Raw genomic sequence first — 13595 nt, 5'->3', positions numbered from 1 at the left:
ACTTCTAATAGCTGGGGAATTTCCTGCCTCCCCGCTAAGAAATCTGAAGAAAAACAGATTCTCTCCTTGCCTGGTATCTAGAATTTGGTCAAATGATATGTACAGCCTTTCAGACACTCTCACCAGGGACTTTGAAGAGTGGAGTAGTGATGCAAAGGCTCAAGGTCAAGTGGAATTCATCCACAAAGTCAAGAATATGGCAATGAGTGTTCAGGGCAGTCAATTTTGATAGTGGGAAGTGCATGACCAGTGGTGACAGTTCCTGGATCAACTTCCTGAGCAGACTTGGAGCTTGGCTGTGCTTGACCTATCCTGGTTCCTACTTAAGCTGCATGCACAAAACTTCCAATATCAGCACTTGCCACAAACCCTTCTTATAAATCCCTCTTCTGCCTAAATAAACCAAATTAAGCTTCTGATATTTTCAGCCAAGAATACAACTAGTACCCCTGCATATGAACAAGATACAGCTGGTGTCCTAGCTATTCACTTGTATTGAAGAATCTCACTCCAGTCCTTTCCACAAGGAAAGACAGCATGTATTCTTATTTTTAGAGATCTTGGTGTTTCCATCACAGTGTTTCTGACAGAGTTTATTAATAGCCTGGCATTCTCTTCTACCCCTAGCACTGGGTACACCATATTTGGCAGTTATTTCTTAAAATTACTAATTATTGGATGGAGTAGTGTCTATAAAAAACTGAATTCAGTGAAAGCTCCACATATTATAAGTGGTTATGATACTACTGACAAATAAAAAGCCTGATGATTCTTACACCTGAGGAGTAATATTTAGTTCTCCCCTTTTTCCTCCACTTGGTAGTTTTCTTAAATTCCATTCTTTTAAGGAAAAGAAATTTAACTTTAATGTCATTGCTTATGTTACCACACACTGAATTCATATAAAGCAGGAAGAAGAAATGGAAAATCTTAAGCACAAAGTAGAATTTTTCAAAATAAGTACATTTCTTGGACCAATATTTTGATTCATATGTGACATTTCTGACTTCAAATTAAATCATCAAATGACTCACCAGACTTGAATCTTGTGTTTCAATTGGTTAGCACAATCTGTTCTCCCAAATTAAATTTCTAAAGGAGTATGTCTTTGGATACTATATACTTCATAGCTGACAGGAACACTACCTAATTAGCTATTTATATGCAAAGCAGGAGAAAAGATAATTAGAGACATGGATTATGCAAAGGCAATCACAGGGACAGAGGGCAAAATAAACTGCAAACATATTGAATCAAATTTGTATATAAATTTCTACAGTTTATCATGTTTCATTTGTATTGTATTACATTTATGCATCGTTTAACATGTTATAAATGAAGTAATATCCTAATCCATTGATTGATAAACTAAATATAAATCTTATAACATGAACTATCTATTGGACTACAAAGATAATAAGCTTCAATGAATGAAAAGGAATAAAGTCTTATATTTGGAAAATGCCTTCCTTAGCTCTGACCTCCAGTACTCTTCTCCAGAAAAGGAAGGTAGGGAGCAATGGAAATAGTTAGCTTTATATCACTAATAGCTTAGTCAAAAAAGAAAAACCCTGGCTTACAGAACCTGTTCTAGTTATCTATTGGTGCATTACAAACCACCTCAAATCTGTTTGGAGTAAAACGACAAATATTTTATCATGCTCACAATTGTGTGGGTCAGGAAGTTGAGTAGAGCATAGAGAAGATAGCTTGCCTCTGCTCCAAGATAACTAGGACCTCAGCTGACATGACTTAAATGGCTGACAGTTGGTTGCTGAGAGAGTTGGATTAGGGTCACATTTCTGGAGCTTCAGTTCTGGCTGTCAACTAGTTTCTTTGGTTCTTCTCCATATTGCATTTTCTGGGAATGGAATGTCTCAGGAGGCTTCTTCACTCACATGCCTTATACATTAGCTAGCATGGTTGGAACAGCTGGAATTGAATGGACATCTCTCTCTTCTTTTTTTTTTTTTTTCATGCAGCCTTGGCTGGCATGGGCTTCCACACAGCATCATATTCTTAGGGTAGTAATCCTATGCAATAGCTTGCTTCTATAAGACCGAACATTTCTAAAACACAGCATGGGGAAACTGCCAGTATGTTAAGGCCTGGACTAGGAAATTAGCATGGCAACAATTCCACCATATTTTATTGGTCAAAACATGCCAAGATTCAAGGGAAGAGGACATAGGCTTCTCTCTCAATGAGAAGAGTGTCAAATAATTTGTGGCCATATTTAATCTGCTAAAGAACCTTATATCCACCGTGATGATGTACCAGAACCTGGAAGATCTTAGCAGGATTCCATGACATGACTTCACATAGGTGTTGTTGAACCCAAGTTCACGTGCCCAATGCACAGTGAGGCCAAAAAAACTGAAACATCAGACTTTAGAGCAGAGAAAGTTTTATCATAAGGGCCAAGCAAGGAGAATGGGCAGCTCGTGTTCAAAAGACCCAAACTCTGATGGATTTCAGGGAAGAGTTTTTAAAGGCAAATTTGAAGGGAATGCTACAGGGTGTGGCACTTTCTTCTAATTGGTTGGTAGTGAGATAACAGTGTGGTGCTCCAGGCATCTCAATCATCAGCCTCTGGTTCCAACAAGTCTGGGGGCTACGTGCTCATGGTCATCATGTAGTTAACTTCTTCCATTTGGTGGGGGGTTTAGTATCTGCAGAACAACTCAGAAATGTGCATAAGACACTGTTACCTATGTCCTTCAGGGAGGAACCAAAGATTCTGTGACTGCAATATGGCTGATCTATTATTCAAACTGTTACCAGTTCTCCTGGCCCAACTGCTATTTTTTGTTACTACATGTTCACATTCTTTTAATAATTAATTCTTGACCCAGGCTTTTGTGACTCAGGAGAGGCCTGGGGGACTAAAGCTTTTCTACAAACAAGAGGCAGGCAGAGGATGGGTGGGGGGGGTGGGGGAAAGTCTGTTTCAGTAAGGCCTCATAGGGTGCTGCTTACACAGGCTTTCACTTACATGGCAGCCCCCCACCTCCTCCCCCAACACACACACACACACACACACACACACACACACACACACAGACTCACACACGCACACACACATGCACAAGGCAGAAATGCAGTTTCAAGAAGTAAAGTGTTTTGGAACAAGTTATTTTTAAAAAACTGTTCCAAAGTTAGTATGCATGCAAAAATTCATATTTGAGCTCCCAGTTTGGCACGATGACCTGAGCTCTGAGTATATTTATCTCAAATTCTTTCTAAACCCTACTGAAATCATGGTAAATTTCAAAAGGGAATACATTCATAAAAGTGCAGATGAGGCAAGAAAGATCATTAGAGTACCAGGTAAGTTGATGTACTTCCTAAATATGGAAGGTGCATGACATCATACTGATAGACAAACTAAACAGAAATAGAATCAGTGCACAGTATACTAAAGGAATGATGCAGGTGGAGCCTGCAGGGGACCTCCAGGCTTGTAGCAGAAAGAAAAGGAAAGTCATAACAGCAAGGAGAGCAGAGCCTAAATGGTTATACTCCTTGTTGCATGTATGGGTATATGTTTGTCCCCAGGATGAACTAAAGAGCTGCTCTTTAGAGAAGCTGAGTAATCTGTCTAGGAGCATTAAGGCTCTGTGCAGTAAAGGATTAACCTTGCCCAAAGAAAGATTTGACCCTTTGCCCTTAGCTACTGAGAGATAACCTCTAAGCCCTGAAATATCCTGCTGAAAAGAGTGTATTTGTTTACCTGGGGACTATGGGCTACTCCATACAGTTTATACTAATAATATGATTTTTGGTGATGGCCTTGGACCACATAGTATCAGCTTGAGCTCTGGGGGTGCTGGATGCTAAGGTCAGCCACATGGAAGGTCAATCTTGTCTATGTGGCCAAATCCCAATAAAAATCCCCAAGGCTCATGTGAGCTTCCTGGGTTCATTCCATGCATATTGTCACATATTGTTACTGGGAGAAGTAAGTGTTGTCCACATGACTCCAGTAGGCTTCACACCTGGTCTCTCTGCACTAAATGCCTTTTCCCATTGCTGATTTCAATCTGTATAGTTTCACTATAATAAACTATAACTGTGAGTATAACAGCTTTGCTAAATTTGGGGTCCTTCTAGTAAATGACTGACCCTGAGGGTGGAGTTGGGGACGACTGACCCTGAGGGTGGAGTTGGGGACCTCCTGAACTCAGAGTTCTTATTGAGAAGATTGGTTTTCAGGAATGGCCCTCCTAATTTTAGCATTTAGGTAGATATTCAGACTGCTTGCCTTCTCTCTCTCTACTTTTGAAATCAAATTAACCCAGACAAACAGAGTTTACAGTAATCCCTTCTACTCTAGGAAGAGTTTATGATTGATAAATAAAGAAATAAAGGAATTCACAAATAGTTTACAGTTATGCCAATAACTTCTAGAAGAACCCAACAGAAATGGTCAAAAGGAATTACCCTTGTGGAGTGGAATGAGAGTCATGGAGTATATAAAAATTTTACCCTACCATATTTTAAAAATATTATTTCCGTGGACATAGATTTTTTTGATATTTAGTAGAGTACATGGCCATCCAAAAGAGACAACACTTTTCAGTTTCCCTTGCACTGATACGTGGTCCTGTTGCTAGACTCTGCTCAAGGAGATATGCTCAGAAATGTGTGGCAACTTTGAGAAACCATCATAAGAGACATCCAGTGTGTCCTTTTTGCTCCTTTTTACTACACATACTCCTTTTCCTTGTTCCCTGAAGCAGAAACCCGAATGCTGCCTTGGAACATAAGAATGAAAGCCACAGACTAGAGAAAGTAGAACCAGGAAGTAGTTAGAGCCTTTGAAAACAAAGTAGAGCAGAGCTGGCAGATGACCCCTAGACTGAATAGCTCCAAACTTTTACGTGAGAGAGAAATAGCTCTTAACTTTGGTCTAAATCAAAGATATTTTGAGTTTCCTGCACATGCATTTAAAATTAATTTTAATATACATATATTACTTTTATCAAAGCAGATTCATGTTCTGCCACTAACTTTACTTCCCTTCTGTTTTTCTCGAACTCTATACCTCCTCTCTTCTTTTCCTTTGAAATAACTTTTTTTTTTTTTTTTTAACATCAGTCTCTTGATAATAAAGTCTTTCATGAATGGCAATGGTTTTGAGTAAACGGTTTTGTCATCTGGAAAGAGCTCCTAGCTTATCTTCCCACGCATCCTTGGGATGAAGCAGAAAGAGTGTGCTGCCTTCTAGTATACCATCAGTGTAACTAAGCACCAATATTTTGGCACCTTTGAGAAGAAAAAGGCTGCAAGATGTTGTTGCTGTCAGTAAATCCCTTAAGTTATTAGTGTAATGAAAATGGAATTTCAGATAATAAGTCAACATTAATAAAGCATTTTTTTTAGTATTACAGATGTGCATAAGAATTTCTATTCCTTCCCAGGTTACATAGTAATTATTATTTTTACTTCCTTGATATCATCAGGTAAAGGTATAATGTAAATGCACAGTGTTTTTACAGACAGAGTCAAATGGGATGCTGAGAAAACCTGAAAACACCCTGGGGAAAAATGGCCAGATGTTTGTCCATGCACATTTTTAATCTATGGTCTAGGTTATGGTAAATGTTACAGAAACAAATAAACAAATGAAAAAATAAAAAACCCTACATATTCTTCACATTAAACAAGACAAAATGCCTTAATCTCTGTCTGTCTTTGTTCCACGGTGAAATTATTTCACCCAACTTCATTCCTGCAATTTCCAGCACAAATAAAACACCTGTGCCCCTAAGCTAAGTGGGTAACCATCGACACACTTGTTAAGCATTACCAATTAACTGTACTGTAAGTCATTTAAATTGCTGGTGCACAGATGAGCAACATTTATTTAATTGTTTAATAACCTACACTCTAAAGGAAGCTTGCTAATACACCCACAATTGAGAAAAAATAATGCTGTTTCAGGGAAACATGAATTGACTTACCTTTCATGTACTGCTGTCATCACTTGGGCAAACCTGTAAAACGCTAACTCTCGTCAGTGATTACATGCATGGTCCTCTGATGCAGTACAACCCTTTGTCATGCTGAGGCTCAGAAGAAAACTATCCTAGGCACTGTAGGTTTCAAAATGTCCTTGTTATTTTATTTTGACCCCTTTAATTTTATTTCTTATTTATATTTGTTTGTCTGTCAGTCTCAAGGGAGCTTATTATGTATTAGGAGTTGACCAAAAGTACTTTAGGAAATGTAAAATACTCTTCATTAAAAAATTGAAGGTATATTTATTACAACATGTGTAATTTTTCAGCTCTAGGATTCTCTTCCAATTCAAGAACTTGAATAAGGACACTTCACTCTACCTTTGCCATCTGACAAAGAACAACTATGATTTAAAATCCATCTAAAAGATCACTGAAGTTAAATTCAACAAATATTTCCTGAGCACATACCAGGTAGTATGCTAGTTGTTAACTAGCTGCTCCTTTAAAAAGATAAAAATGTATACAAATAAATATTATAGTTGATATAAGGAAGTGTCTGTCAACACAAATTTTGGAGTCAGATTGCCTGGATTCAAATCATCCAACACTTACTATCTGTTTGTTACTGAACACAAGTTCGTGTGCCTGATGCACAGTGAGGCCAAACAAACTGAAAAGTTGGAGTTTGGAGCAGAGGAATGTTTATTTCAGGGCCAAGCAAGGAGAACAGGTGGCTCCAGTTCAAAAGTCCCATATTCTCTGATGGTTTTCAGGGAGAAGTTTTTAGAGGCAAATTTTGGGGTAAGGGCTACAAGGTGCATGACTTACGTCTGATTGGTTGGTGGTGAGGTAACAGGGCAGTACTCCAGGAATCTTGTAATCATCCAAAAGTTACCATCCTCCACTTCAGGGGGAGCCTTAGTTCCTGCAGAAGAACTCAAAGATATTGTTTGTTTTTCTTTTCTTTAACATCTTTATTGGAGCATAATTGCTTTACATTGTTGTGTTCATATATCCCCATATACCTACCCTCTTGTGTCTCCCTCCCACCCTCCCTATCCCACACCTCTGGGTGGTCACAAAGAACCGAGCTGATTTCCCTGTGCTTTGTGACTTCTTGCCTCTAGCTCTCCATTTTACATTTGGTACTGTATATATGTCAATGCTATTCTCTCACTTCTTCCCAGCTTACCCTTCCCCATCTCCATGTCCTCAAGTCCATTCTCTAAATCTGAGTCTTATTCCTGTCCTGCCCCTAGGTTCTTCAGAACCAATATTTTTCTTTTTTAGATTCCATAGATATGTGTTAGCATATGGTATTTGTTTTTCTCTTTCTGACTTACTTCACTCTGTATGACAGACTCTAGGTCCATCCACCTTACTACAAATAACTCAATTTCGTTTCTTTTTATGGCTGAGTAATATTCCATTGTATATATGTGTCACATCTTCTTTAACCATTCAACTGTCGATGGACACTTAGGTTGTTCCATGTCCCGGCTATTGTAAACAGAGCTGTAATGAACATTGTGGTACATGACACTTTTTGAATTATGGTTTTCTCAGGGTATATGCCCACTAGTGGGATTGCTGGGTCATATGGTAGTTCTAATTTTAGGTTTTTAAGGAACTTCCATACTGTTCTCCATAATGGCTGTATCAATTCACATTCCCACCAACAGTGCAAGAGGGTCCCCTTTTCTCCATTTCCTTGCCAGAATTTACTGTTTGTAGAATTTTGATGATGGTTACTCTGACAGGTGTAAGATGATACCTCATTGTAGTTTTGATTTGCATTTCTCTAATGATTAGTGAGGTTGAGCATCCTTTCATATGTTTGCTGGCAATCTGTATATCTTCTCTGGAGAAAAGGCTATTTAGATCTTCTGGCCATTTATTGGATTTTTTTTTTGTTCTTTTGATATTGAGCTGCATGATCTGCCTGTATATTTTGGAATTAATCCTTTGTCAGTTGTTTCATTTGCAAATATTTTCTCCCATTCTGAGGGTTGTCTTTTAGTCTTGTTTATGGTTTCCTTTGCTGGGCAAAAGCTTTGAAGTTTCATTAGGTCCCATTTGCTTATTTTTGTTTTTATTTCCATTTCTCTAGGAGTGGGTCAAAAAGGATCTTGCTGTGATTTATGTCATAGAGTGCTCTGCCTATGTTTTCCTCTAAGAGTTTTATAGTGTCTGGCCTTACATTTATGTCTTTAATCCATTTTGAGTTTATTTTTGTGTATGGTATTAGGGAGTGTTCTAATTTCATTCTTTTACATGCAGCTGCCCAGTTTTTCCAGCACCATTTATTGAAGAGACTGCCTTTTCTCCATTGATATTCTTGCCTCCTTTATCAAAGACAAGGTGACCATAGGTGTGTGGGTTTATCTCTGGGATTTCTATCCTGTTCCATTGATCTATATTTCTGGTTTTGTGCCAGTACCATATTGTCTTGATTATTGTAGCTTTGTAGTATAGTCTAAAGTCAGGGAGCCTGATTCCTCCAACTCCGTTTTTCTTTCTCAAGACTGCCTTGGCTATTTAGGGTCTTTTGTGTTTCCGTACAATATGTGAAATTTTTTGTTCCAGTTCTGTGAAAAATGTCATTGCTAGTTTGATAGAGATTGCACTGAATCTGTAGATTGCTTTGTGGAGTATAGTCATTTTCACAATGTTGATTATTCCAATCCAAGAACATGGTATATCTCTCCATCTGTTTGTATCATGTTTAATTTCTTTCATCAGTTTCTTATAGTTTTCTGCATACAGGTCTTTTGTCTCCTCAGGTAAGTTTATTCCTAGGTATTTTATTCTTTTTGTTGCAATGGTAAGTAGGAACGTTTCCTTAATTTCTCTTTCAGATTTTTCATCATTAGTGTATAGGAATGCTAGAGATTTCAGTGCATTAATTTGTATCCTGCTACATTACCACATTCATTGAGTAGCTCTAGTAGTTTTCTGGTAACATCTTTAGGATTCTCTAAGTATAGCTTCATGTCATCTGCAAACAGTGACAATTTTACTTCTGCTTTTCTGATTTGGATTTCTTTTATTTCTTTTGCTTCTCTGATTGCTGTGGCTGAAACTTCCAAAACTATGTTGAATAATAGGGGTGAGAGTGGGCAGTCTTGTTTTTTTCCTGATCTTAGTGGAAATGGTTTCAGTTTTTCACCATTGAGAATGATGTTTGCTGTGGATTTGTCTTATATGGCCTTTATTATGTTGAGGTAAGTTCTCTCTATGCCTACTTTCTGTAGTTTTTTTTTTTTTTTTATCCTAAATAGGTGTTGAATTTTGTGAAAAGCTTTTTCTGCATCTATTGAGATTGTCATATGGTTTTTATCATTCAATCTGTTAATAAGGTGTATCACATTGATTGATTTGCCTACATTGAAGAATCCTTGCATTTCTGCGACAAACCCCACATGATCATGGTGTATGATCCTTTTAATGTGCTGCTGGATTCCATTTGCTAGTATTTTGTTGAAGATTTTCTCATCTATGTTCATCAGTGATATTGGCCTGTAGTTTTCTTTTTTTGTGACATCTTTGTCTGGTTTTGGTATCAGGGTGATGATGGCCTCATAGAATGAGTTTAGGAGTGTTCCTCCTTCTGCTATATTTTGGAAGAGTTTGAGAAGGATAGGTGTTCTTCTCTAAATGTTTGGTAGAATTCGTCTGTGAATTTATCTGGTCCTGGGCTTTTGTTTGTTGGAAGATTTTTAATCATAGTCTCAATTTCAGTGATTGTGATTGGCCTGTTCATACTTTCTATTCCTTCCTGGTTCAGTCTCAGAAGTTTGTGCTTTTCTAAGAATTTGTCCATTTCTTCCAGGCTGTCCATTTTATTGGCATGGAGTTGCTTGTAGTAATCTCTCTTGATCCTTTGTATTTCTGCAGTGTCAGTTGTTACTTCTCCTTTTTCATTTCTAATTCCTTTGATTTGAATCTTCTCCCTTCTTTTTTTTTGATGAGTCTGGCTAATGGTTTATCAATTTTGTTTATCTTCTTAAAGAACTAGCTTTTAGTTTTATTGATCTTTGCTATAATTTCCTTCATATCTTTTTCATTTATTTCTGATCTGATCTTTATGATTTCTTTCCATCTGCTAACTTTGGGGGTTTTTTTTGTTCATTTTCCTCTAATTGCTTTAGGTGTAAGGTTACATTGTTTATTTGAGACTTTTTTTTTTTCTTGAGGTAGGATTGTGTTGTTATAAACTCCCTCTTAGAACTGCTTTTGCTGCATCCCATAGGTTTTGAGCCATTGTGTTTTCATTGTTATTTGTTTCTAGGTATTTTTGGATTTCCCCTTTGATTTCTGCAGTGATATCTTGGTTATGTAGTAGCTTATTGTTTATTCTCCATGTGTTTGTATTTTTTACAATTTCTTTTCTGTAATTTATATCTAATCTCATAGCGTTGTGGCCAGAAAAGATACTTGATATGATTTCAGTTTTCTTAGATTTACCAAGGCATGATTTGTGACCCAAGATATGATCCATTCTGGACAATGTTCCATGAGCATTTTAGAAGAAAGTGTCTTCTATTGTTTTGGATGGGATGTCCTATAAATATCAATTAAGTCTATCTTGTTTAATGTATCATTTAAAGCTTGTGTTTCCTTATTTATTTTCATTTTGGTTTTCTGTCCATTGGTGAAAGTGTGGTGTTAAAGTCCCCTACTGTTATTGTGTTAATGTTGATTTCCCCCTTTTATGGCTGTTACCATTTGCCTTATGCATTGAGGTGCTCCTATATTGGGTGCATAAATATTTACAATTGTTATATCATCTTGGATTGATCCCTTGATCACTATGTTGTGTCCTTCTTTGTCTCTTGTAATCATCTTTATTTTAGTCTATTTTGTTGTTATGAGAATTGTTACTCCAGCTTTCTTTTGATTTCCATTTGCATGGAATATCTTTTTCCATCCCCTCTCTTTCAGTCTGTATGCGTCCCTAGGTCTGAAGGGGGTCTCTTGTAGACAGCCTATATATGGGTCTTGTTTTTGTATTCATTCAGCCTGTCTATGTCTTTTGGTTGGAGCATTTAATCCATTTAAATTTAAGGTAATTATCTATATATATGTTCCTATTATCATTTTCTTAATTGTTTTGGGTTTGTTATTGTAGGTCTTTCTCTTCTCTTGGCTTTCCTGCTTAGAGAAGTTCCTTTAACATTTGTTGTAAAGCTGGTTTAGTGGTACAGAATTCTCTTAACTTTTGCTTGTCTGTAAAGGTTTTAATTTCTCTGTTGAATCTAAATGAGATCCTTGCTGGGTAGAGTAATCTTGGTTCTAGGTTTCTCCCTTTCATCACTTTAAATATGTCCTGCCACTCCCTTCTGTCTTGCAGACTTTCTCCTGAAAGATCAGCTGTTAACCTTATGGGGATTCCACTATATATTATTTGTTGTTTCTCTCTTGCTGCTTTTAATATGTTTTCTTTGTATTTAATTTTTGATAGTTTGATTAATATGTGTCTTGGCCTGTTTCTCCTTGGTTTTATCCTGTATGGGACTGTCTGCACTTCCAGGACTTGATTGACTATTTCCTTTCCCACATTAAGGAAGTTTTTGACTATAGTCTCTTTAAATATTTTCTCAGTACTTTTCTTTTACTCTTCTTCTCTGGGACCCCTATAAGTAGAATGTTGGTTCATTCAATGTTGTCCTAGAGGTCTCTGAGACTGTCCTCAATTCTTTTCATTCCTTTTTCTTTATTCTGCTCTGTGGTAGTTATTTCCCCTATTTTATCTTCCAGGTCATTTATCCATTCTTCTGCCTCAGTTATTTTGTTATTGATTCCTTCTAGAGAATATTTAATTTCATTTATTGTTTTGTGCATCATTGTTTGTTTGCTCTTTAGTTCTTCTAGGTCCTTGTTGAACGTTTCTTGTATTTTCTCCATTCCATTTGCAAGATTTTGGATCATCTTTACTAACATTACTCAATTATTTTTTGGTAGACTGCCTATTTTGTCTTCATTTGTTTTGTCTGGTTGGTTTTTACCTTGTTCCTTCATCTGCTGCTTATATCTCTGTCTTCTCATTTTGCTTAACTTGCTGTGTTTGGGGGTCTCCTTTTTGCAGGCTGCATGCTTCTAGTTCCCATTGTTTTTGGTGTCTTCCCCCAATGGATAAGGTTGGTTCAGTGAGCTGTGTAGGCTTCCTGGTTGAGGGGACTGGTTCCTGTGTTCTGCTGGATGAGGCTGGATCTTTTCTTTCTGGTGGGCAGCACAGAGTCTAGTGTTGTGTCTTGGGGTGTCTGTGACCTTATCATGATTTTAGGAAGACTCTCTGCCAAAGGGTGAGGTTGTGTTCCTGTCTTACTAGTTGTTTGGCATGGTGCACCCAGTACTGGAGCTTGCTGGCCGCTGAGTGGAGCTGGGTCTTAGCATTGAGACAGAGATCTCTGGGAGAGCTCTCGCTGATTCATATTACATGGGGCCAGGAGGCCTCTGGTGGTCCAATGTTCTGAACTCAGCTCTCCCACTTCTGAGACTCAGGCCTGACACCCGGCCAGAGAACCATGACCATGTCAGCCACATGGCTCAGAAGAAAAGGGAGAAAAATAAAATAAAATAAAAAGTTATTAAAATAAAAGAATTTTGTTAATGTTATTAAAGTTAAAAAAAATAATTAAAAAAGGAGAGAGCAAGGAAACCAATAAACAAATCCACCAATGATAACAAGTGTTAAAAACTCAACTAAGATAAACATATAAATCAGAAATGAGTCAGTTGTATACAGCAAACCCCAAGTCTACAGTTGCTCCCAAAGCTCACTGCCTCAATTTTGGGATGATTTGTTGTCTCTTCAGGTATTCCACATTGGCAGTGTACATCAAGTTGATTGTGGAGATTTAATCTGCTGCTCCTGAGGCTTCACAGAAAAATTTCCCCTTCTCTTCTTTGTTCAAACAGCTCCTGGGGTTCAGCTTTGGATTTAGCCCTGCCTCTTCATGTAGGTTGCCCTCTGGCATCTGTTATTCACTCAGACAGGAGGGGGTTAAAGGAGCAACTGATAAGGGGTCTCTGGCTCTCTCAGGCCGGGTGAGGGAGGGGCACGAAATGTGAGGGAAAAGCCTGCAGCAGCAGAGGCTGGCATGACATTGCAACAGACTGAAGCATGCCATGTGTTCTCCTGGGGAAGCTGTCCCTGGATCACGGGACCCTGGCTGTTGCAGGTTGCACAGCCTTCCAGGAAGGGAGGTGTGGAAAGTGATCTGTGCTTGCACACAGGATTATTGATGGCTGCAGCAGCAGAGTTAGCATTTCACACCCATCTCTGGTGTCTGCTCTGATAGCCACTGCTCACACACATCTTTGAAGCTTGTTTAGGCAGTGCTTTCAACGTCTTCTTCCCATATACCCTGAAACAATGATCTCTTGCCCCTTAGGCAGGTCCAGAATTTTTCCTGGACTCCATCCCAGCTAGCCGTGGTGCACTACCCCCCTTCAGGCTGTCTTCATGCAGCCAACCCCAGTCCTCTCCCTGGGATCTGACCTCTGAAGCCAGAACCTCAGCTCTCAGCCTTCCCCTCCCCGGCGGGTGAGCAGACAAGCCTCTCAGGCTGGTGAATGCTGGTCAGCACTGATCCTCTGTGTGGAAATCTCTCTGCTTTGCCCTCT

This window comes from Phocoena phocoena, chromosome 19, assembly GCF_963924675.1.
Source record: "Phocoena phocoena chromosome 19, mPhoPho1.1, whole genome shotgun sequence".
Classification (NCBI taxonomy): domain Eukaryota; kingdom Metazoa; phylum Chordata; class Mammalia; order Artiodactyla; family Phocoenidae; genus Phocoena; species Phocoena phocoena.
Note: the sequence above shows the minus strand (reverse complement) of the source record.